Source organism: Eubalaena glacialis, chromosome 11 (genome assembly GCF_028564815.1).
Source record: "Eubalaena glacialis isolate mEubGla1 chromosome 11, mEubGla1.1.hap2.+ XY, whole genome shotgun sequence".
NCBI classification, from domain to species: domain Eukaryota; kingdom Metazoa; phylum Chordata; class Mammalia; order Artiodactyla; family Balaenidae; genus Eubalaena; species Eubalaena glacialis.
The window spans coordinates 87,578,624-87,600,605 of record NC_083726.1 but is presented as its reverse complement, the minus strand read 5'-3'; the positions used below and the strand labels follow the sequence as shown (position 1 = coordinate 87,600,605).

The 21,982-nt window shown below is 41.9% G+C and overlaps 2 pseudogenes; both read left to right on the top strand.

Annotated features, from left to right (window-relative positions):
• Nucleotides 1-4,951: 4,951 nt before the first annotated feature.
• LOC133101225 (E3 ubiquitin-protein ligase KCMF1-like) lies at nt 4,952-6,086 on the top strand (annotated as a pseudogene).
• An 8,606-nt stretch (nt 6,087-14,692) lies between these two features.
• LOC133101224 (E3 ubiquitin-protein ligase KCMF1-like) lies at nt 14,693-15,827 on the top strand (annotated as a pseudogene).
• The last annotated feature ends 6,155 nt before the right edge of the window (nt 15,828-21,982 follow it).

The window sequence follows — 21,982 nt, the reverse complement described above, 5'->3', positions numbered from 1 at the left end:
ATATCACTCTTGAATATACATGCAAAAATCCTCAACCAAATACTGGCAAACAGAATCCAACAACACATTAATAGAATTATACACCATGTCAAGTGGGATTTATCCCAGGGATGCAAGGATTCTTCAATATACGCAAATCAATCAATGTGATACACCAAATTAGCAAATTGAAGAAGAAACACCATATGATCATCACAATAGATGTAGAAAAAGCTTTTGACTTTTCAACACCCATTTATGATAAAAACTCTCCAGAGAGTGGGCATAGAGGAAACCTACCTCAACATCATAAAGGCCGTATATGAAAAACCCAAAGCAAACATCATTCTCAAAGGTGAAAAACTGAAAGAATTTCCTCTCAGATCAGGAACAAGACAAGGATGTGCACTCTCACCACGATTATTCAACATAGTTTTCGAAGTCCTAGCCACGGCCATCAGAGAAGAAAAAGAAATATACGGAATACAAATTGGGAAAGAAGAAGCAAAACTGTCACTGTTTGCAGACGACATGATACTATACATAGAGAATCCTAAAGATGCCACCAGAAAACTACTAGAGCTAATCAATAAATCTGGTAAAGTTGAAGGATACAAGTTTAATGCATAGAAATCTCTTGCATTCCTATATACTAATGATGAAAAATCTGAAAGAGAAATTAAGGAAACACTCCCATTTACCATTGCAACAACAACAAAAAATTACCTAGGAAGAAACCTACATAGGGAGGCAACTATGCCGAAAACTATAAGACACTGATGAAAGAAATTAAAGACGATACCAACAGATGGAGAGATATACCATATTTTTGGATTGGAAGAATCAATATTGTGAAAATGAGTATACTACCCACAGCAATCTAAAGATTCAATGCAATCCCTATCAAATTACCAATGACATTTTATACAGAAGTAGAACAAAAAAATCTTAAAATTTCTATGGAGACACAAAAGACCCCAAATAGCCAAAGCAGGCTTGTGGGAAAAAAATGGAGTTGGAGGAATCAGACTCCCTGACTTCAGACTATACTACAAAGCTACAGTAATCAAGGCAATATGGTACTGGCAGAAAACCAGAAATAGAGATCAACGGAACAGGATGGAAAGCCCAGAGATAAACAAACGCACCTGTAGTCAACTAATCTATGACAGAGTAGGCAAGGATATACAATAGAGAAAAGACAGTCTCTGCAATAAGTGGTGCTGGGAAAACTGGACAGCTACCTGTAAAAGAAGGAAATTAGAACACTCCATAACACCATACCCAAAAATAAACTCAAAATGGATTAGAGACCTAAATGTCAGACTGGGCAATATAAAAGTCTTAGAGGAAAACATAGGAGGAACACTCTTTGACATAAATCACAGCAAGATCTTTTTTGATCCACTGCCTAGAGTAATGGAAATAAAACAAAAATAAACAAATGGGACCGAATGAAACATAAAAGCTTTTGCACAGCAAAGGAAACCATAAACAAGAGGAAAAGACAACCCTCAGAATGGGAGAAAATATTTCAAATGAATCAGAGGACAAAGGATTAATCTCCAAAACATATAAAAAGCTCATGCAGCTCAATAGTAAAAAAAAAAAAGAAAACCACCCCAGCAAAAAATGGGCAGAAGAGCTAAATACACATTTTTTGAAAGAAGACATACAGATGGCCAAGAAGCACATGAAAAGCTGCCCAACACCACTAATTGTTAGAGAAAAGCAAATCGAAACTACAATGAGGTATCACCTCACACCACTTACAATGGGCATCATCAGAAAATCTACAAACAACAAATGCTGGAGAGGGTGTGGAGAAAAGGGAACCCTCTTGCACTGTTGGTGGGAATGTAAATTGATACCGCCACTATGGAGAACAATACGGAGGTTCCTTAAAGACCTAAAAATAGAATTACCATATGACCCAGCAATCCAACTACTGGGCATATACCCAGAGAACCATAATTCAAAAAGACACATGCACCCCAAAGTTCATTGCAGCACTATTTACAATAGCCAGGTCATGGAAGCAACCTAAATGCCCATGAAAAGATTAATGGATCTAGAGACTGTCATACAGAGTGAAGTAAGTCAGAAAGAGAAAAACAAATATCGTATATTAAGGCATATATGTGGAACCTAGAAAAATGATACAGATGAACCACTTAGCAGGGCAGATATTGAGACAAAGATGTAGGGAACAAATGTACAGACACCAAGTGGGGAAAGCAGTGGTGGGGTGGGAGTGGGGGTGTGATGAATTGGGCAATTAGGGTTGACATGTATACACAGATGTGTATACAATTGATGACTAATAAGAACCTGCTGTATAAAAAAAATATATAAAATAAAATTCAAAAATTAAAAAAAAACCACCCAATCAAAACATGGGCAGAAGAGCTAAGTAGACATTTCTCAAAAAAAGACATACAAATGGCCAATAAGCACATGAAAAGCTGCTCAACATCACTAATTATTAGAGAAAAGCAAATCAAAACTACAATGTGGTATCACCTCACACCAGTTACAATGGGTATCATCAGAAAATCTACAAACAACAAATGATGGAGAGGGTGTGGAGAAAAGGGAACCCTCTTGCACTGTTGGTTGGAATGTAAATTGATACAGCCACTATGGAGAACAGTATGGAGCTTCCTTAAAAGACTAAAAATAGAATTACCATATGACCCAGCAATACCACTAGTGGGCATATAACCTGAGAATACCATAATTCAAAAAGACACATGCACCCCAGTATTCCTTGCAGCACTACTTACAATAGCCAGGTCATGGAAGCAACCTAAATGCCCATCAACAGACGAATAGTTAAAGAAGATGTGGTACATATGTACAATGGGATATTACTCAGCCTTAAAAAGAACGAAATTGTGTCATTTGTAGACAAGTGGATGGATCTAGAGACTGTCATACAGAGTGAAGTAAGCCAGAAAGAGAAAAACAGTTATGGTATATTAACACATGTATGTGGAACCTAGAAAAATGGTACAGAAGAACGGGTTTGCAGGGCAGAAATAGTGACACAGATGTACAGGAAAAAAGTATGGACAAAAAGAGGGGAAAGTGGCACGAGGGTGGAGGTGGTGTGATGAATTGAGAGACTGACATTGACATATATACACACATATGTATAAATTGGATAACTAATATAATCCTGCTGCATTAAAAAAATTTAAAATTCAAAACTTCAAAAAAAATAATTAAAATTAAAATTAATGTGACTATTTGAAACAAACAAACAAACAAAAAAACAACCTCAGGAAGACGGTTCTAGGCAGGCTCTCTTTCAATGTGGGTCTGCCTAAGTGAGGAAAGTGGAGCTGCACTGCAAAACACCACCGGGACTCCAATTCATTTGGGGAATTCATGCCAGATGTCTCTCATCTTGAAGCAGCGATTAGACTGTAGGACCATCCCGAAATACACTAGAGATTTACCCTGAGCATTGCTACGCATTTGGAACATCCAATGTCACCTAGGTCTACCGGGGGCATTCAGACGATTATGCAATGCAGCAGACGCAGAACACGCCAAGTCCAAAAGTTGCTGCGTGGAAGGGTGAAGTGTGTCCCAAGGGTCATTTTAGCTACTCTGAAGAGATAGGGAAAAATGTCGTGGAATGATTTTGTAATTGGGAAGACTAGGAAGGGCAGTGGTTTCCTCGTTTGAAAACTAGATAGTGGCGGCCACAAGGCTGCATGATGTTGCCTATCTTTTTTGCACTTCTAGGAATGACTCCGTGACGAAAAATGAGTTTTCTCATAAGAAGCCGGAGATCTCCACTGCTTCCTAGGAGTTCATCCTAAGGCGCACCTTACCTATATTGCGAAGTCAATGTGACCCATAGCCTCAAGATAAACCCCAGTGTTTCCCATCAGCAAAGTTTGGTGTGCAGCTGCCTCCAGGATCCTTGAGTGCATCGAGTGTTTTAAGTCCTCTATGCCTTTTCGGAGATTTAAGACAGTGGCATATGAATTCACTTCCGAGGGAGAACGTGTGTCCTGTGGGTCCCTTGTGCATCTTCCAAGCAACATAACGCGAAACAGACTTTAGGATGAACTCTTTCTACGCAGAGGGAAGGGCAATTAATTACTTTCTTGCTTGCATAGCTACCTTTCTACAGCTTAAACCAGTCCCGGGGACAGGGTTCTAGCCAGTCTTGTGTTGAACGTGGCTCTCCATTTGTGAGGACCTCTAAACTCCACTGAAACAATCCCTGTGACTAAAGTACATCCTGGGAACTCATACCAGTCATCACTGTAGCATGGCGGGAAGGTCGACTCTAGGCCCAGCCTGAAAAACAGTACAGAGGTGGTAGTGAGGGGGCGGCCGCCAGGCCGAGGGCGGTTTCGGGCGGTCTCCGGCACCCGGCGCCCGACCGCTGCCTGCTTGTGGGTGCGCGCAGATGACGTGCCCCGAGTCGCTGCGGCCGCGCCGCTCCCACAGTTCCCTCCCGCCCAGGGCACCAGGCGTCTGGGCCAGACGCGGCCAGCGAGAGGCGGGGCTGCAGAGCAGGCGGGGGAATGAGGTGGAGGAGGAGGACGAAGAGGAGGAGAAGGCGGAAGTTGGAGCCCGGGGAGAGTGGCGGTTGGTGGGCCGGGTGTAGGGAGGAGCGGGATTTACGGAGCGCGGCGCCACAACCTGGAACCGGCGGGCCCGAGAGTGACCGAGTCAAGGCATGTGCCAGCGGAACCGCGGCGTCGGACCGCCTCCTGGAGGAGCTCGGCCCCGTCCAGGCCCGGCCTCATTCCCAGCCCGCGCTTCTTCCTGCCGCGGCCGCCGCGCTGCCGCCGGCGCCGTAGCGCTCTGCTGCCCACCCCGTCCCCGCGGCCGAGCCCTGGATTCCAGTGGAAGAAGGCCATCCCACGAGTGCAGGACCAGGACCCCGCGGGGGACACTGCAGCCTGCGCTCGGTAGGGCCCCCGCCGCCACCCTCTGAAATAGGATGTCCCGACATGACGGTGTCAGCTGTGATGCATGTTCCAAGGGAAATTTTCAAGGTCACAGCTATAAGTGTTTAATATGCAACGGTTACGATTTTTGTGCATCTTGTTATGAAAGTGGTGCAACAAGAACAAGGCATACAACTGACCATCCAATGCACTGCATGTTAACAAGGGTAGATGTTGATTTGTACTATGGTTCCTAAGCTTTCTCTGTAGAGCAGCCACAGGCTTTTACTTGTCCCTATTGTGGAAAAATTGGCTATACGGAGACATCTCTTCAAGAACATGCAGAAACATCAACAGAAGTGATGTATACAGTATTTGCAGCATTACCTGGAGGCAGTCCTAATCATGTCACGGATGACCCTGCAGCTCGTCTTACTCTTGAACACAGAGCCCCTAGAGATTTAGATGAATCGAGTGGTGTTCGACATATACATAGAATGAATGCTTCACCTTGGCTGGGGATTGGGAGGTCCTGGTGTACGTAGATCAAACATTCATTCCACTAGCAGTTCTACTGGCAGGCTTTCTTCTTCTCGGACTTCATATTCTCCAAGCAATAGGGAAGCCATTGATCCTATAGGTGAGCTTTGATCCCAGTTATCAGGAGTGAGACGTTCCGCAGGGGGACAGCTTAATTCCTCTGGCCCTTCCGCTTCGCAGTTACAACAACTGCAGATACAGCTGCAGCTAGAATGGCAGCACGCCCGGGCAGCACGGCCACAACTGGACACTGCACGCAACGCAACCCGGCATACTAACACAAGGAGTGTCACCACTACAATCACACATTCCACAGAAACAAACAACACAACTAACACAGAAAGCAGTCAGCAAACTATCCAGAATTCCCAGTTTCTTCTAAAAAGGTTGAATGATCCTAAATTGTCTGAAACAGTGCACCAGTCCGTAGAAAGTGAGTGCACAGACCGCACCCTCTTTATTCAAGAGCGCCTTCGATCAACTTTATTTCGTGAAGAGAGCTCGTCCTCAGACGAGAATGAACGGGGTGAATTGGCAGATTTTGGTGCTTTGGGCTGTGTAGATATTATGCCTTTAGATGTTGCTTTAGAAAACCTAAATTTAAAAGAGAGTACTATAGGAAATGAACCTCCACCACCTCCTCTTTGATGACACCCCAATTCACAGACCATGTCCTCTGTGCTGTATTTCCCAATGAATGTGGACAACAACTATCTTGGGTTTGATTGGTGATTGTAATTTCAGGTCTGTCACTCTTGTTTTATTGTGTACATTCAAAAGGAAGAGCGAAAATCTATATGATAATCCTTTCCACTTAACTAATTTTTACCTCTAGCTGGAAAATATAGGTAGCAGTGCAGGGTGATCTCTGCTTCCTGTACCTTGACATGCAAAAGCTTCTGCTAATACTCCACAATCAAACTGAAGAGGAAAATTGAAATATCTAATGAAGCTGCTGTGTGTGATTATGAATATTAATCGATAAAATCTGTTGGGCTGATTTACCTTAAAAAAAAAAAAAAAAAGACTACCTATATACCGGTAACACTCCGAGGCATTTGGGTGATCCAAAGTCTCCTAGGCCTGAATAGGTCATTACATGCATAATGCTATTCACCACACGCAGAAATCCCAGCCTCAAACGTGTCATCGTGGAAGGTCCCAGTGTGTCCCAAATGTCTCCAGTAGTCAGGAAGAGAGTGCCTGTAAATGACCTGTGGGATCAAATTGGTAACTGGAGAATGTCAGGAAAGCCCACGTTTCCCCCTTTGGAAAGCGACATGGTTTTGGCCTCCAAGGTGTCTCTAACACACACTGCCCATCTATTCGTCACTCTACAAATATTTATGCGAGGAACAGTGAGATTTGCGTAAAGAAACCACGTGCTTTCGATTTCTTTCTTGGAGCTCATCCCACAGCATTCTGTAGCTAATGTGCCAACCAAATGTGACCTCTAGTTTAGAGGTAAGGTGCACATTTTCCCATCACAAAAGATAGGGTGCAACAGTTTCCAGGAAACCTTAGTCAATGGACTGCTTTAGCTCCAGTATTCCTCACAGTGCTTAGGACTCTCGCGTGTGTACTTTTCCCGTGGAAGTACACTGTGGCCCAAAAGCCATCTTAGCACCATCCGGGGAAACACATCTCTGGGAACCGCCCTTTCTGTTCAGTTTGAAGGGCTAGGAGCAGCTTGCTTAATTCAATGGCTTGCATTCCTCAGCTTTCAAACAACCTCAGGAAGACAGTTCTTGGTAGGCTTTCTTTCAATGTGGGTGTGCCAAAGTGAGGAAACCTGAGCTGCAATGTAAAAACACCGGGTCTCCAATTCATTTTGAGAACTCATGACAGACGTCTCTCTAACTGAAGAGGAAACCAGACATTAGGTCCAGCCAAAAATAATGCAGAGATTTACTTTGAGCGCTGCTCAGCATTTACATCATCCAAAGACACCTAGGCCTACTGAGGGCATTTAGAAGATTCTACAGTTAATTGCTCACAGTACACGTAGCACCCAAAGGTCTCATCGTGCAAGGGCAATCTTTGTTCCAAGTGTCTCTTGTAGCTAGTCAGAAAAGATAAGTAAATGTGCTGTGTGATCTACTTTGTAATTGGGAGGACTAGAAAAGTCAGTATTTTTCCCTTTTTAAAGACAGATAGTGACAACTTCAAGGCTGTCTGACGTTAACCATCTTTTATTCATTTCTGGGGATGCCTCTGTGAATAAAAGCACGTTTTCTCATAAGTAGTGGGGAGGTTTTCACCGCTTGGTCAGAGCTCATGCCACTGCCCACCCTAGATAAAGTGCAAAGTGAACGTGACCCCTAACATCAAGGTAAGCCCCAGTGTTTCCCATAAGCAAAGTTTGGTGTGCAGCAGTCTCCATGAACCCTGAGTCGATCGACTGCTTGAACTCCTCGATGCCTTTTTCTAGGCTTAAGACCGTCATGTATGAATTCATGTGTTTGGGAGACAGTTTTGTCCTGTCAGTTCCTTGGATATCTTCCAAGAGAAATAACACGAGACAGACTGTTGAGATCAGCTATTTCTATGCAGTGGGAAGAGGAATTAATTGCTTTTTGCTTGTATAGCTCGCTTTCTACAGCTTTAAAACAGCCCTGGGGACACAGTTTGACCCATTCTTAAGTTCAACGTTGCTCTCCCTTTTTGAGTGTCACTGAGCTGAAATGAATCAATCCCCGTGGCTAAAGTACCTCCTGGAAACTCCTACTTGTCATCTCTCTTCCATGACGGGAAGGTAGACCTTGGGTGAAGCCAGATAAACGTACCAAAATACCGGTAACACCGCGAGGCATTTGGATGATACAAAGACACCTAGGCCTGCCTAGATCATTACATGGGTAATGCTATTCACCGTATGCAGGACTCTCGGCGTCCAATGTGTCATCATGTAAGGGCCCAGTGTGTCACCAAAGGCTCCAGTAGTCAGGCAGAGAGTGACGGTAAATGTGCTGTGAGGTCAAGTTTGTAACTGGAGAATGTCGGGAATCCCATATATATATATATATATATATATAAAACAGTCATAAATGTATATGCACCCAACATAGGACCACTTCAATACATAAGGCAACTGCTAACATCTATAAAAGAGGAAATCGACAGTAACACATAATAGTGGGGGAGTTTAACACCTCACTTACACCAATGGACAGATCATCCAAACAGAAAATTAATAAGGAAACTCGAGCTTTAAATGACACAATAGACCAGATAGATTTAATGGATATTTACAGGACATTCCATTCCAAAACAGCAGATTACACTTTCTTCTCAAGTGCACATGGAACATTCTCTAGGATAGATTACATCACGGGTCACAAATTAAACCTCAGTAAATTTAAGAAAATTGAAATCACATCAATTATCTTTTGGGACCACAATGCTATGAGATTAGAAATCTATTACAGGGGAAAAAACGTAAGAAACACAAAACATATGGAGGCTAAACACTACGTTACTAAATAACCAAGAGATCACTGAAGAAATCAAAGAGGAAATCAAAAAATACCTAGAGACACATGACAAAGAAAACAAGACGATCCTAAACCTATGGGATGCAGCAAAAGCCATTCTAAGGGAAGTTTATAGCAATAAAAGCCTACCTCAAGAAACAAGAAAAATCACAAATAAACAATCTAACCTTACACCTCAAAGAACTAGAGAAAGAAAAACAAACAAATTGCAAAGTGAGTAGAAGGAAAGAAATCAAAAGGATCAGAGCAGAAATAAAATAAATAGAAACAAAGAAAGCAATAACAAAGATCAATAAAACTAAAAGCTGCTTCTTTGAGAAGATAAACAAAATTCATATACCATTAACCAGACTCATCAAGAAAAACAGAGAGAGGACTCAGATCAATAAAAATAAAAATGAAAACGGAGAAGTTACAACAGACAACGCAGAAATACAAAGCATCCTAAGAGACTACTACAAGCAAATCTATGCAAATAAAATGGACAAACTGGAAGAAATGGACAAATTCTTAGAAAGATATCACCTTCCAAGACTGAACCAGGAAGAAACGGAAAATATGAACAGACAAATCACAAGTAATGAAATTGAAACCGTGATTTAAAAACTTCCAACAAGCAAAAGTCCAGGTCCAGATGGCTTCACAGGTGACTTCTATCAAACATTTAGAGAAGAGCTAACACCCATCCTTCTCAAACTCTTCCAAAAAATTGCGGAGGAAGGAAGGCTCCCAAACTCATTCTATGAGGCCACCATCACCCTGATACCAAAACCAGGCAAAGATACTACAAAAAAAGGAAATTACAGACCAATATCACTCTTGAATATACATGCAAAAATCCTCAACCAAATACTGGCAAACAGAATCCAACAACACATTAATAGAATTATACACCATGTCAAGTGGGATTTATCCCAGGGATGCAAGGATTCTTCAATATACGCAAATCAATCAATGTGATACACCAAATTAGCAAATTGAAGAAGAAACACCATATGATCATCACAATAGATGTAGAAAAAGCTTTTGACTTTTCAACACCCATTTATGATAAAAACTCTCCAGAGAGTGGGCATAGAGGAAACCTACCTCAACATCATAAAGGCCGTATATGAAAAACCCAAAGCAAACATCATTCTCAAAGGTGAAAAACTGAAAGAATTTCCTCTCAGATCAGGAACAAGACAAGGATGTGCACTCTCACCACGATTATTCAACATAGTTTTCGAAGTCCTAGCCACGGCCATCAGAGAAGAAAAAGAAATATACAGAATACAAATTGGGAAAGAAGAAGCAAAACTGTCACTGTTTGCAGACGACATGATACTATACATAGAGAATCCTAAAGATGCCACCAGAAAACTACTAGAGCTAATCAATAAATCTGGTAAAGTTGAAGGATACAAGTTTAATGCATAGAAATCTCTTGCATTCCTATATACTAATGATGAAAAATCTGAAAGAGAAATTAAGGAAACACTCCCATTTACCATTGCAACAACAACAAAAAATTACCTAGGAAGAAACCTACATAGGGAGGCAACTATGCAGAAAACTATAAGACACTGATGAAAGAAATTAAAGACGATACCAACAGATGGAGAGATATACCATATTTTTGGATTGGAAGAATCAATATTGTGAAAATGAGTATACTACCCACAGCAATCTAAAGATTCAATGCAATCCCTATCAAATTACCAATGACATTTTATACAGAAGTAGAACAAAAAAATCTTAAAATTTCTATGGAGACACAAAAGACCCCAAATAGCCAAAGCAGGCTTGTGGGAAAAAAATGGAGTTGGAGGAATCAGACTCCCTGACTTCAGACTATACTACAAAGCTACAGTAATCAAGGCAATATGGTACTGGCAGAAAACCAGAAATAGAGATCAACGGAACAGGATGGAAAGCCCAGAGATAAACAAACGCACCTGTAGTCAACTAATCTATGACAGAGTAGGCAAGGATATACAATAGAGAAAAGACAGTCTCTGCAATAAGTGGTGCTGGGAAAACTGGACAGCTACCTGTAAAAGAAGGAAATTAGAACACTCCATAACACCATACCCAAAAATAAACTCAAAATGGATTAGAGACCTAAATGTCAGACTGGGCAATATAAAAGTCTTAGAGGAAAACATAGGAGGAACACTCTTTGACATAAATCACAGCAAGATCTTTTTTGATCCACTGCCTAGAGTAATGGAAATATAACAAAAATAAACAAATGGGACCGAATGAAACATAAAAGCTTTTGCACAGCAAAGCAAACCATAAACAAGAGGAAAAGACAACCCTCAGAATGGGAGAAAATATTTCAAATGAATCAGAGGACAAAGGATTAATCTCCAAAACATATAAAAAGCTCATGCAGCTCAATAGTAAAAAAAAAAAGAAAACCACCCCAGCAAAAAATGGGCAGAAGAGCTAAATACACATTTTTTGAAAGAAGACATACAGATGGCCAAGAAGCACATGAAAAGCTGCCCAACACCACTAATTGTTAGAGAAAAGCAAATCGAAACTACAATGAGGTATCACCTCACACCACTTACAATGGGCATCATCAGAAAATCTACAAACAACAAATGCTGGAGAGGGTGTGGAGAAAAGGGAACCCTCTTGCACTGTTGGTGGGAATGTAAATTGATAGCGCCACTATGGAGAACAATACGGAGGTTCCTTAAAGACCTAAAAATAGAATTACCATATGACCCAGCAATCCAACTACTGGGCATATACCCAGAGAACCATAATTCAAAAAGACACATGCACCCCAAAGTTCATTGCAGCACTATTTACAATAGCCAGGTCATGGAAGCAACCTAAATGCCCATGAAAAGATTAATGGATCTAGAGACTGTCATACAGAGTGAAGTAAGTCAGAAAGAGAAAAACAAATATCGTATATTAAGGCATATATGTGGAACCTAGAAAAATGGTACAGATGAACCACTTAGCAGGGCAGATATTGAGACAAAGATGTAGGGAACAAATGTACAGACACCAAGTGGGGAAAGCAGTGGTGGGGTGGGAGTGGGGGTGTGATGAATTTGGCAATTAGGGTTGACATGTATACACAGATGTGTATACAATTGATGACTAATAAGAACCTGCTGTATAAAAAAAATATATAAAATAAAATTCAAAAATTAAAAAAAAACCACCCAATCAAAAAATGGGCAGAAGAGCTAAGTAGACATTTCTCGAAAAAAGACATACAAATGGCCAATAAGCACATGAAAAGCTGCTCAACATCACTAATTATTAGAGAAAAGCAAATCAAAACTACAATGAGGTATCACCTCACACCAGTTACAATGGGTATCATCAGAAAATCTACAAACAACAAATGATGGAGAGGGTGTGGAGAAAAGGGAACCCTCTTGCACTGTTGGTTGGAATGTAAATTGATACAGCCACTATGGAGAACAGTATGGAGCTTCCTTAAAAGACTAAAAATAGAATTACCATATGACCCAGCAATACCACTAGTGGGCATATAACCTGAGAATACCATAATTCAAAAAGACACATGCACCCCAGTATTCCTTGCAGCACTACTTACAATAGCCAGGTCATGGAAGCAACCTAAATGCCCATCAACAGACGAATAGTTAAAGAAGATGTGGTACATATGTACAATGGGATATTACTCAGCCTTAAAAAGAACGAAATTGTGTCATTTGTAGACAAGTGGATGGATCTAGAGACTGTCATACAGAGTGAAGTAAGCCAGAAAGAGAAAAACAGTTATGGTATATTAACACATGTATGTGGAACCTAGAAAAATGGTACAGAAGAACGGGTTTGCAGGGCAGAAATAGTGACACAGATGTACAGGAAAAAAGTATGGACAAAAAGAGGGGAAAGTGGCACGAGGGTGGAGGTGGTGTGATGAATTGAGAGACTGACATTGACATATATACACACATATGTATAAATTGGATAACTAATATAATCCTGCTGCATTAAAAAAATTTAAAATTCAAAACTTCAAAAAAAATAATTAAAATTAAAATTAATGTGACTATTTGAAACAAACAAACAAACAAAAAAACAACCTCAGGAAGACGGTTCTAGGCAGGCTCTCTTTCAATGTGGGTCTGCCTAAGTGAGGAAAGTGGAGCTGCACTGCAAAAAACCACCGGGACTCCAATTCATTTTGGGAATTCATGCCAGATGTCTCTCATCTTGAAGCAGCGATTAGACTGTAGGACCATCCCGAAATACACTAGAGATTTACCCTGAGCATTGCTACGCATTTGGAACATCCAATGTCACCTAGGTCTACCGGGGGCATTCAGACGATTATGCAATGCAGCAGACGCAGAACACGCCAAGTCCAAAAGTTGCTGCGTGGAAGGGTGAAGTGTGTCCCAAGGGTCATTTTAGCTACTCTGAAGAGATAGGGAAAAATGTCGTGGAATGATTTTGTAATTGGGAAGACTAGGAAGGGCAGTGGTTTCCTCGTTTGAAAACTAGATAGTGGCGGCCACAAGGCTGCATGATGTTGCCTATCTTTTTTGCACTTCTAGGAATGACTCCGTGACGAAAAATGAGTTTTCTCATAAGAAGCCGGAGATCTCCACTGCTTCCTAGGAGTTCATCCTAAGGCGCACCTTACCTATATTGCGAAGTCAATGTGACCCATAGCCTCAAGATAAACCCCAGTGTTTCCCATCAGCAAAGTTTGGTGTGCAGCTGCCTCCAGGATCCTTGAGTGCATCGAGTGTTTTAAGTCCTCTATGCCTTTTCGGAGATTTAAGACAGTGGCATATGAATTCACTTCCGAGGGAGAACGTGTGTCCTGTGGGTCCCTTGTGCATCTTCCAAGCAACATAACGCGAAACAGACTTTAGGATGAACTCTTTCTACGCAGAGGGAAGGGCAATTAATTACTTTCTTGCTTGCATAGCTACCTTTCTACAGCTTAAACCAGTCCCGGGGACAGGGTTCTAGCCAGTCTTGTGTTGAACGTGGCTCTCCATTTGTGAGGACCTCTAAACTCCACTGAAACAATCCCTGTGACTAAAGTACATCCTGGGAACTCATACCAGTCATCACTGTAGCATGGCGGGAAGGTCGACTCTAGGCCCAGCCTGAAAAACAGTACAGAGGTGGTAGTGAGGGGGCGGCCGCCAGGCCGAGGGCGGTTTCGGGCGGTCTCCGGCACCCGGCGCCCGACCGCTGCCTGCTTGTGGGTGCGCGCAGATGACGTGCCCCGAGTCGCTGCGGCCGCGCCGCTCCCACAGTTCCCTCCCGCCCAGGGCACCAGGCGTCTGGGCCAGACGCGGCCAGCGAGAGGCGGGGCTGCAGAGCAGGCGGGGGAATGAGGTGGAGGAGGAGGACGAAGAGGAGGAGAAGGCGGAAGTTGGAGCCCGGGGAGAGTGGCGGTTGGTGGGCCGGGTGTAGGGAGGAGCGGGATTTACGGAGCGCGGCGCCACAACCTGGAACCGGCGGGCCCGAGAGTGACCGAGTCAAGGCATGTGCCAGCGGAACCGCGGCGTCGGACCGCCTCCTGGAGGAGCTCGGCCCCGTCCAGGCCCGGCCTCATTCCCAGCCCGCGCTTCTTCCTGCCGCGGCCGCCGCGCTGCCGCCGGCGCCGTAGCGCTCTGCTGCCCACCCCGTCCCCGCGGCCGAGCCCTGGATTCCAGTGGAAGAAGGCCATCCCACGAGTGCAGGACCAGGACCCCGCGGGGGACACTGCAGCCTGCGCTCGGTAGGGCCCCCGCCGCCACCCTCTGAAATAGGATGTCCCGACATGACGGTGTCAGCTGTGATGCATGTTCCAAGGGAAATTTTCAAGGTCACAGCTATAAGTGTTTAATATGCAACGGTTACGATTTTTGTGCATCTTGTTATGAAAGTGGTGCAACAAGAACAAGGCATACAACTGACCATCCAATGCACTGCATGTTAACAAGGGTAGATGTTGATTTGTACTATGGTTCCTAAGCTTTCTCTGTAGAGCAGCCACAGGCTTTTACTTGTCCCTATTGTGGAAAAATTGGCTATACGGAGACATCTCTTCAAGAACATGCAGAAACATCAACAGAAGTGATGTATACAGTATTTGCAGCATTACCTGGAGGCAGTCCTAATCATGTCACGGATGACCCTGCAGCTCGTCTTACTCTTGAACACAGAGCCCCTAGAGATTTAGATGAATCGAGTGGTGTTCGACATATACATAGAATGAATGCTTCACCTTGGCTGGGGATTGGGAGGTCCTGGTGTACGTAGATCAAACATTCATTCCACTAGCAGTTCTACTGGCAGGCTTTCTTCTTCTCGGACTTCATATTCTCCAAGCAATAGGGAAGCCATTGATCCTATAGGTGAGCTTTGATCCCAGTTATCAGGAGTGAGACGTTCCGCAGGGGGACAGCTTAATTCCTCTGGCCCTTCCGCTTCGCAGTTACAACAACTGCAGATACAGCTGCAGCTAGAATGGCAGCACGCCCGGGCAGCACGGCCACAACTGGACACTGCACGCAACGCAACCCGGCATACTAACACAAGGAGTGTCACCACTACAATCACACATTCCACAGAAACAAACAACACAACTAACACAGAAAGCAGTCAGCAAACTATCCAGAATTCCCAGTTTCTTCTAAAAAGGTTGAATGATCCTAAATTGTCTGAAACAGTGCACCAGTCCGTAGAAAGTGAGTGCACAGACCGCACCCTCTTTATTCAAGAGCGCCTTCGATCAACTTTATTTCGTGAAGAGAGCTCGTCCTCAGACGAGAATGAACGGGGTGAATTGGCAGATTTTGGTGCTTTGGGCTGTGTAGATATTATGCCTTTAGATGTTGCTTTAGAAAACCTAAATTTAAAAGAGAGTACTATAGGAAATGAACCTCCACCACCTCCTCTTTGATGACACCCCAATTCACAGACCATGTCCTCTGTGCTGTATTTCCCAATGAATGTGGACAACAACTATCTTGGGTTTGATTGGTGATTGTAATTTCAGGTCTGTCACTCTTGTTTTATTGTGTACATTCAAAAGGAAGAGCGAAAATCTATATGATAATCCTTTCCACTTAACTAATTTTTACCTCTAGCTGGAAAATATAGGTAGCAGTGCAGGGTGATCTCTGCTTCCTGTACCTTGACATGCAAAAGCTTCTGCTAATACTCCACAATCAAACTGAAGAGGAAAATTGAAATATCTAATGAAGCTGCTGTGTGTGATTATGAATATTAATCGATAAAAACTGTTGGGATGGTTTACCTAAAAAAAAAAAAAAAAAAAAAGACTACCTATATACCGGTAACACTCCGAGGCATTTGGGTGATCCAAAGTCTCCTAGGCCTGAATAGGTCATTACATGCATAATGCTATTCACCACACGCAGAAATCCCAGCCTCAAACGTGTCATCGTGGAAGGTCCCAGTGTGTCCCAAATGTCTCCAGTAGTCAGGAAGAGAGTGCCTGTAAATGACCTGTGGGATCAAATTGGTAACTGGAGAATGTCAGGAAAGCCCACGTTTCCCCCTTTGGAAAGCGACATGGTTTTGGCCTCCAAGGTGTCTCTAACACACACTGCCCATCTATTCGTCACTCTACAAATATTTATGCGAGGAACAGTGAGATTTGCGTAAAGAAACCACGTGCTTTCGATTTCTTTCTTGGAGCTCATCCCACAGCATTCTGTAGCTAATGTGCCAACCAAATGTGACCTCTAGTTTAGAGGTAAGGTGCACATTTTCCCATCACAAAAGATAGGGTGCAACAGTTTCCAGGAAACCTTAGTCAATGGACTGCTTTAGCTCCAGTATTCCTCACAGTGCTTAGGACTCTCGCGTGTGTACTTTTCCCGTGGAAGTACACTGTGGCCCAAAAGCCATCTTAGCACCATCCGGGGAAACACATCTCTGGGAACCGCCCTTTCTGTTCAGTTTGAAGGGCTAGGAGCAGCTTGCTTAATTCAATGGCTTGCATTCCTCAGCTTTCAAACAACCTCAGGAAGACAGTTCTTGGTAGGCTTTCTTTCAACGTGGGTGTGCCAAAGTGAGGAAACCTGAGCTGCAATGTAAAAACACCGGGTCTCCAATTCATTTTGAGAACTCATGACAGACGTCTCTCTAACTGAAGAGGAAACCAGACATTAGGTCCAGCCAAAAATAATGCAGAGATTTACTTTGAGCGCTGCTCAGCATTTACATCATCCAAAGACACCTAGGCCTACTGAGGGCATTTAGAAGATTCTACAGTTAATTGCTCACAGTACACGTAGCACCCAAAGGTCTCATCGTGCAAGGGCAATCTTTGTTCCAAGTGTCTCTTGTAGCTAGTCAGAAAAGATAAGTAAATGTGCTGTGTGATCTACTTTGTAATTGGGAGGACTAGAAAAGTCAGTATTTTTCCCTTTTTAAAGACAGATAGTGACAACTTCAAGGCTGTCTGACGTTAACCATCTTTTATTCATTTCTGGGGATGCCTCTGTGAATAAAAGCACGTTTTCTCATAAGTAGTGGGGAGGTTTTCACCGCTTGGTCAGAGCTCATGCCACTGCCCACCCTAGATAAAGTGCAAAGTGAACGTGACCCCTAACATCAAGGTAAGCCCCAGTGTTTCCCATAAGCAAAGTTTGGTGTGCAGCAGTCTCCATGAACCCTGAGTCGATCGACTGCTTGAACTCCTCGATGCCTTTTTCTAGGCTTAAGACCGTCATGTATGAATTCATGTGTTTGGGAGACAGTTTTGTCCTGTCAGTTCCTTGGATATCTTCCAAGAGAAATAACACGAGACAGACTGTTGAGATCAGCTATTTCTATGCAGTGGGAAGAGGAATTAATTGCTTTTTGCTTGTATAGCTCGCTTTCTACAGCTTTAAAACAGCCCTGGGGACACAGTTTGACCCATTCTTAAGTTCAACGTTGCTCTCCCTTTTTGAGTGTCACTGAGCTGAAATGAATCAATCCCCGTGGCTAAAGTACCTCCTGGAAACTCCTACTTGTCATCTCTCTTCCATGACGGGAAGGTAGACCTTGGGTGAAGCCAGATAAACGTACCAAAATACCGGTAACACCGCGAGGCATTTGGATGATACAAAGACACCTAGGCCTGCCTAGATCATTACATGGGTAATGCTATTCACCGTATGCAGGACTCTCGGCGTCCAATGTGTCATCATGTAAGGGCCCAGTGTGTCACCAAAGGCTCCAGTAGTCAGGCAGAGAGTGACGGTAAATGTGCTGTGAGGTCAAGTTTGTAATTGGAGAATGTCGGGAATCCCATATATATATATATATATATATATAAAACAGTCATAAATGTATATGCACCCAACATAGGACCACTTCAATACATAAGGCAACTGCTAACATCTATAAAAGAGGAAATCGACAGTAACACATAATAGTGGGGGAGTTTAACACCTCACTTACACCAATGGACAGATCATCCAAACAGAAAATTAATAAGGAAACTCGAGCTTTAAATGACACAATAGACCAGATAGATTTAATGGATATTTACAGGACATTCCATTCCAAAACAGCAGATTACACTTTCTTCTCAAGTGCACATGGAACATTCTCTAGGATAGATTACATCACGGGTCACAAATTAAACCTCAGTAAATTTAAGAAAATTGAAATCACATCAATTATCTTTTGGGACCACAATGCTATGAGATTAGAAATCTATTACAGGGGAAAAAACGTAAGAAACACAAAACATATGGAGGCTAAACACTACGTTACTAAATAACCAAGAGATCACTGAAGAAATCAAAGAGGAAATCAAAAAATACCTAGAGACACATGACAAAGAAAACAAGACGATCCTAAACCTATGGGATGCAGCAAAAGCCGTTCTAAGGGAAGTTTATAGCAATAAAAGCCTACCTCAAGAAACAAGAAAAATCACAAATAAACAATCTAACCTTACACCTCAAAGAACTAGAGAAAGAAAAACAAACAAATTGCAAAGTGAGTAGAAGGAAAGAAATCAAAAGGATCAGAGCAGAAATAAAATAAATAGAAACAAAGAAAGCAATAACAAAGATCAATAAAACTAAAAGCTGCTTCTTTGAGAAGATAAACAAAATTCATATACCATTAACCAGACTCATCAAGAAAAACAGAGAGAGGACTCAGATCAATAAAAATAAAAATGAAAACGGAGAAGTTACAACAGACAACGCAGAAATACAAAGCATCCTAAGAGACTACTACAAGCAAATCTATGCAAATAAAATGGACAAACTGGAAGAAATGGACAAATTCTTAGAAAGATATCACCTTCCAAGACTGAACCAGGAAGAAACGGAAAATATGAACAGACAAATCACAAGTAATGAAATTGAAACCGTGATTTAAAAACTTCCAACAAGCAAAAGTCCAGGTCCAGATGGCTTCACAGGTGACTTCTATCAAACATTTAGAGAAGAGCTAACACCCATCCTTCTCAAACTCTTCCAAAAATTTGCGGAGGAAGGTAGACTCCCAAACTCATTCTATGAGGCCACCATCACCCTGATACCAAAACCAGGCAAAGATACTACAAAAAAAATGAAATTACAGACCAATATCACTCTTGAATATACATGCAAAAATCCTCAACCAAATACTGGCAAACAGAATCCAACAACACATTAATAGAATTATACACCATGTCAAGTGGGATTTATCCCAGGGATGCAAGCATTCTTCAATATACGCAAATCAATCAATGTGATACACCAAATTAGCAAATTGAAGAAGAAACACCATATGATCATCACAATAGATGTAGAAAAAGCTTTTGACTTTTCAACACCCATTTATGATAAAAACTCTCCAGAGAGTGGGCATAGAGGAAACCTACCTCAACATCATAAAGGCCGTATATGAAAAACCCAAAGCAAACATCATTCTCAAAGGTGAAAAACTGAAAGAATTTCCTCTCAGATCAGGAACAAGACAAGGGTGTGCACTCTCACCACTATTATTCAACATAGTTTTCGAAGTCCTAGCCACGGCCATCAGAGAAGAAAAAGAAATATACGGAATACAAATTGGGAAAGAAGAAGCAAAACTGTCACTGTTTGCAGACGACATGATACTATACATAGAGAATCCTAAAGATGCCACCAGAAAACTACTAGAGCTAATCAATAAATCTGGTAAAGTTGAAGGATACAAGTTTAATGCATAGAAATCTCTTGCATTCCTATATACTAATGATGAAAAATCTGAAAGAGAAATTAAGGAAACACTCCCATTTACCATTGCAACAACAACAAAAAATTACCTAGGAAGAAACCTACATAGGGAGGCAACTATGCCGAAAACTATAAGACACTGATGAAAGAAATTAAAGACGATACCAACAGATGGAGAGATATACCATATTTTTGGATTGGAAGAATCAATATTGTGAAAATGAGTATACTACCCACAGCAATCTAAAGATTCAATGCAATCCCTATCAAATTACCAATGACATTTTATACAGAAGTAGAACAAAAAAATCTTAAAATTTCTATGGAGACACAAAAGACCCCAAATAGCCAAAGCAGGCTTGTGGGAAAAAAATGGAGTTGGAGGAATCAGACTCCCTGACTTCAGACTATACTACAAAGCTACAGTAATCAAGGCAATATGGTACTGGCAGAAAACCAGAAATAGAGATCAACGGAACAGGATGGAAAGCCCAGAGATAAACAAACGCACCTGTAGTCAACTAATCTATGACAGAGTAGGCAAGGATATACAATAGAGAAAAGACAGTCTCTGCAATAAGTGGTGCTGGGAAAACTGGACAGCTACATGTAAAAGAAGGAAATTAGAACACTCCATAACACCATACCCAAAAATAAACTCAAAATGGATTAGAGACCTAAATGTCAGACTGGGCAATATAAAAGTCTTAGAGGAAAACATAGGAGGAACACTCTTTGACATAAATCACAGCAAGATCTTTTTTGATCCACTGCCTAGAGTAATGGAAATAAAACAAAAATAAACAAATGGGACCGAATGAAACATAAAAGCTTTTGCACAGCAAAGGAAACCATAAACAAGAGGAAAAGACAACCCTCAGAATGGGAGAAAATATTTCAAATGAATCAGAGGACAAAGGATTAATCTCCAAAACATATAAAAAGCTCATGCAGTTCAATAGTAAAAAAAAAAAAGAAAACCACCCCAGCAAAAAATGGGCAGAAGAGCTAAATACACATTTTTTGAAAGAAGACATACAGATGGCCAAGAAGCACATGAAAAGCTGCCCAACACCACTAATTGTTAGAGAAAAGCAAATCGAAACTACAATGAGGTATCACCTCACACCACTTACAATGGGCATCATCAGAAAATCTACAAACAACAAATGCTGGAGAGGGTGTGGAGAAAAGGGAACCCTCTTGCACTGTTGGTGGGAATGTAAATTGATAGCGCCACTATGGAGAACAATACGGAGGTTCCTTAAAGACCTAAAAATAGAATTACCATATGACCCAGCAATCCAACTACTGGGCATATACCCAGAGAACCATAATTCAAAAAGACACATGCACCCCAAAGTTCATTGCAGCACTATTTACAATAGCCAGGTCATGGAAGCAACCTAAATGCCCATGAAAAGATTAATGGATCTAGAGACTGTCATACAGAGTGAAGTAAGTCAGAAAGAGAAAAACAAATATCGTATATTAAGGCATATATGTGGAACCTAGAAAAATGGTACAGATGAACCACTTAGCAGGGCAGATATTGAGACAAAGATGTAGGGAACAAATGTACAGACACCAAGTGGGGAAAGCAGTGGTGGGGTGGGAGTGGGGGTGTGATGAATTGGGCAATTAGGGTTGACATGTATACACAGATGTGTATACAATTGATGACTAATAAGAACCTGCTGTATAAAAAAAATATATAAAATAAAATTCAAAAATTAAAAAAAAACCACCCAATCAAAACATGGGCAGAAGAGCTAAGTAGACATTTCTCAAAAAAAGACATACAAATGGCCAATAAGCACATGAAAAGCTGCTCAACATCACTAATTATTAGAGAAAAGCAAATCAAAACTACAATGAG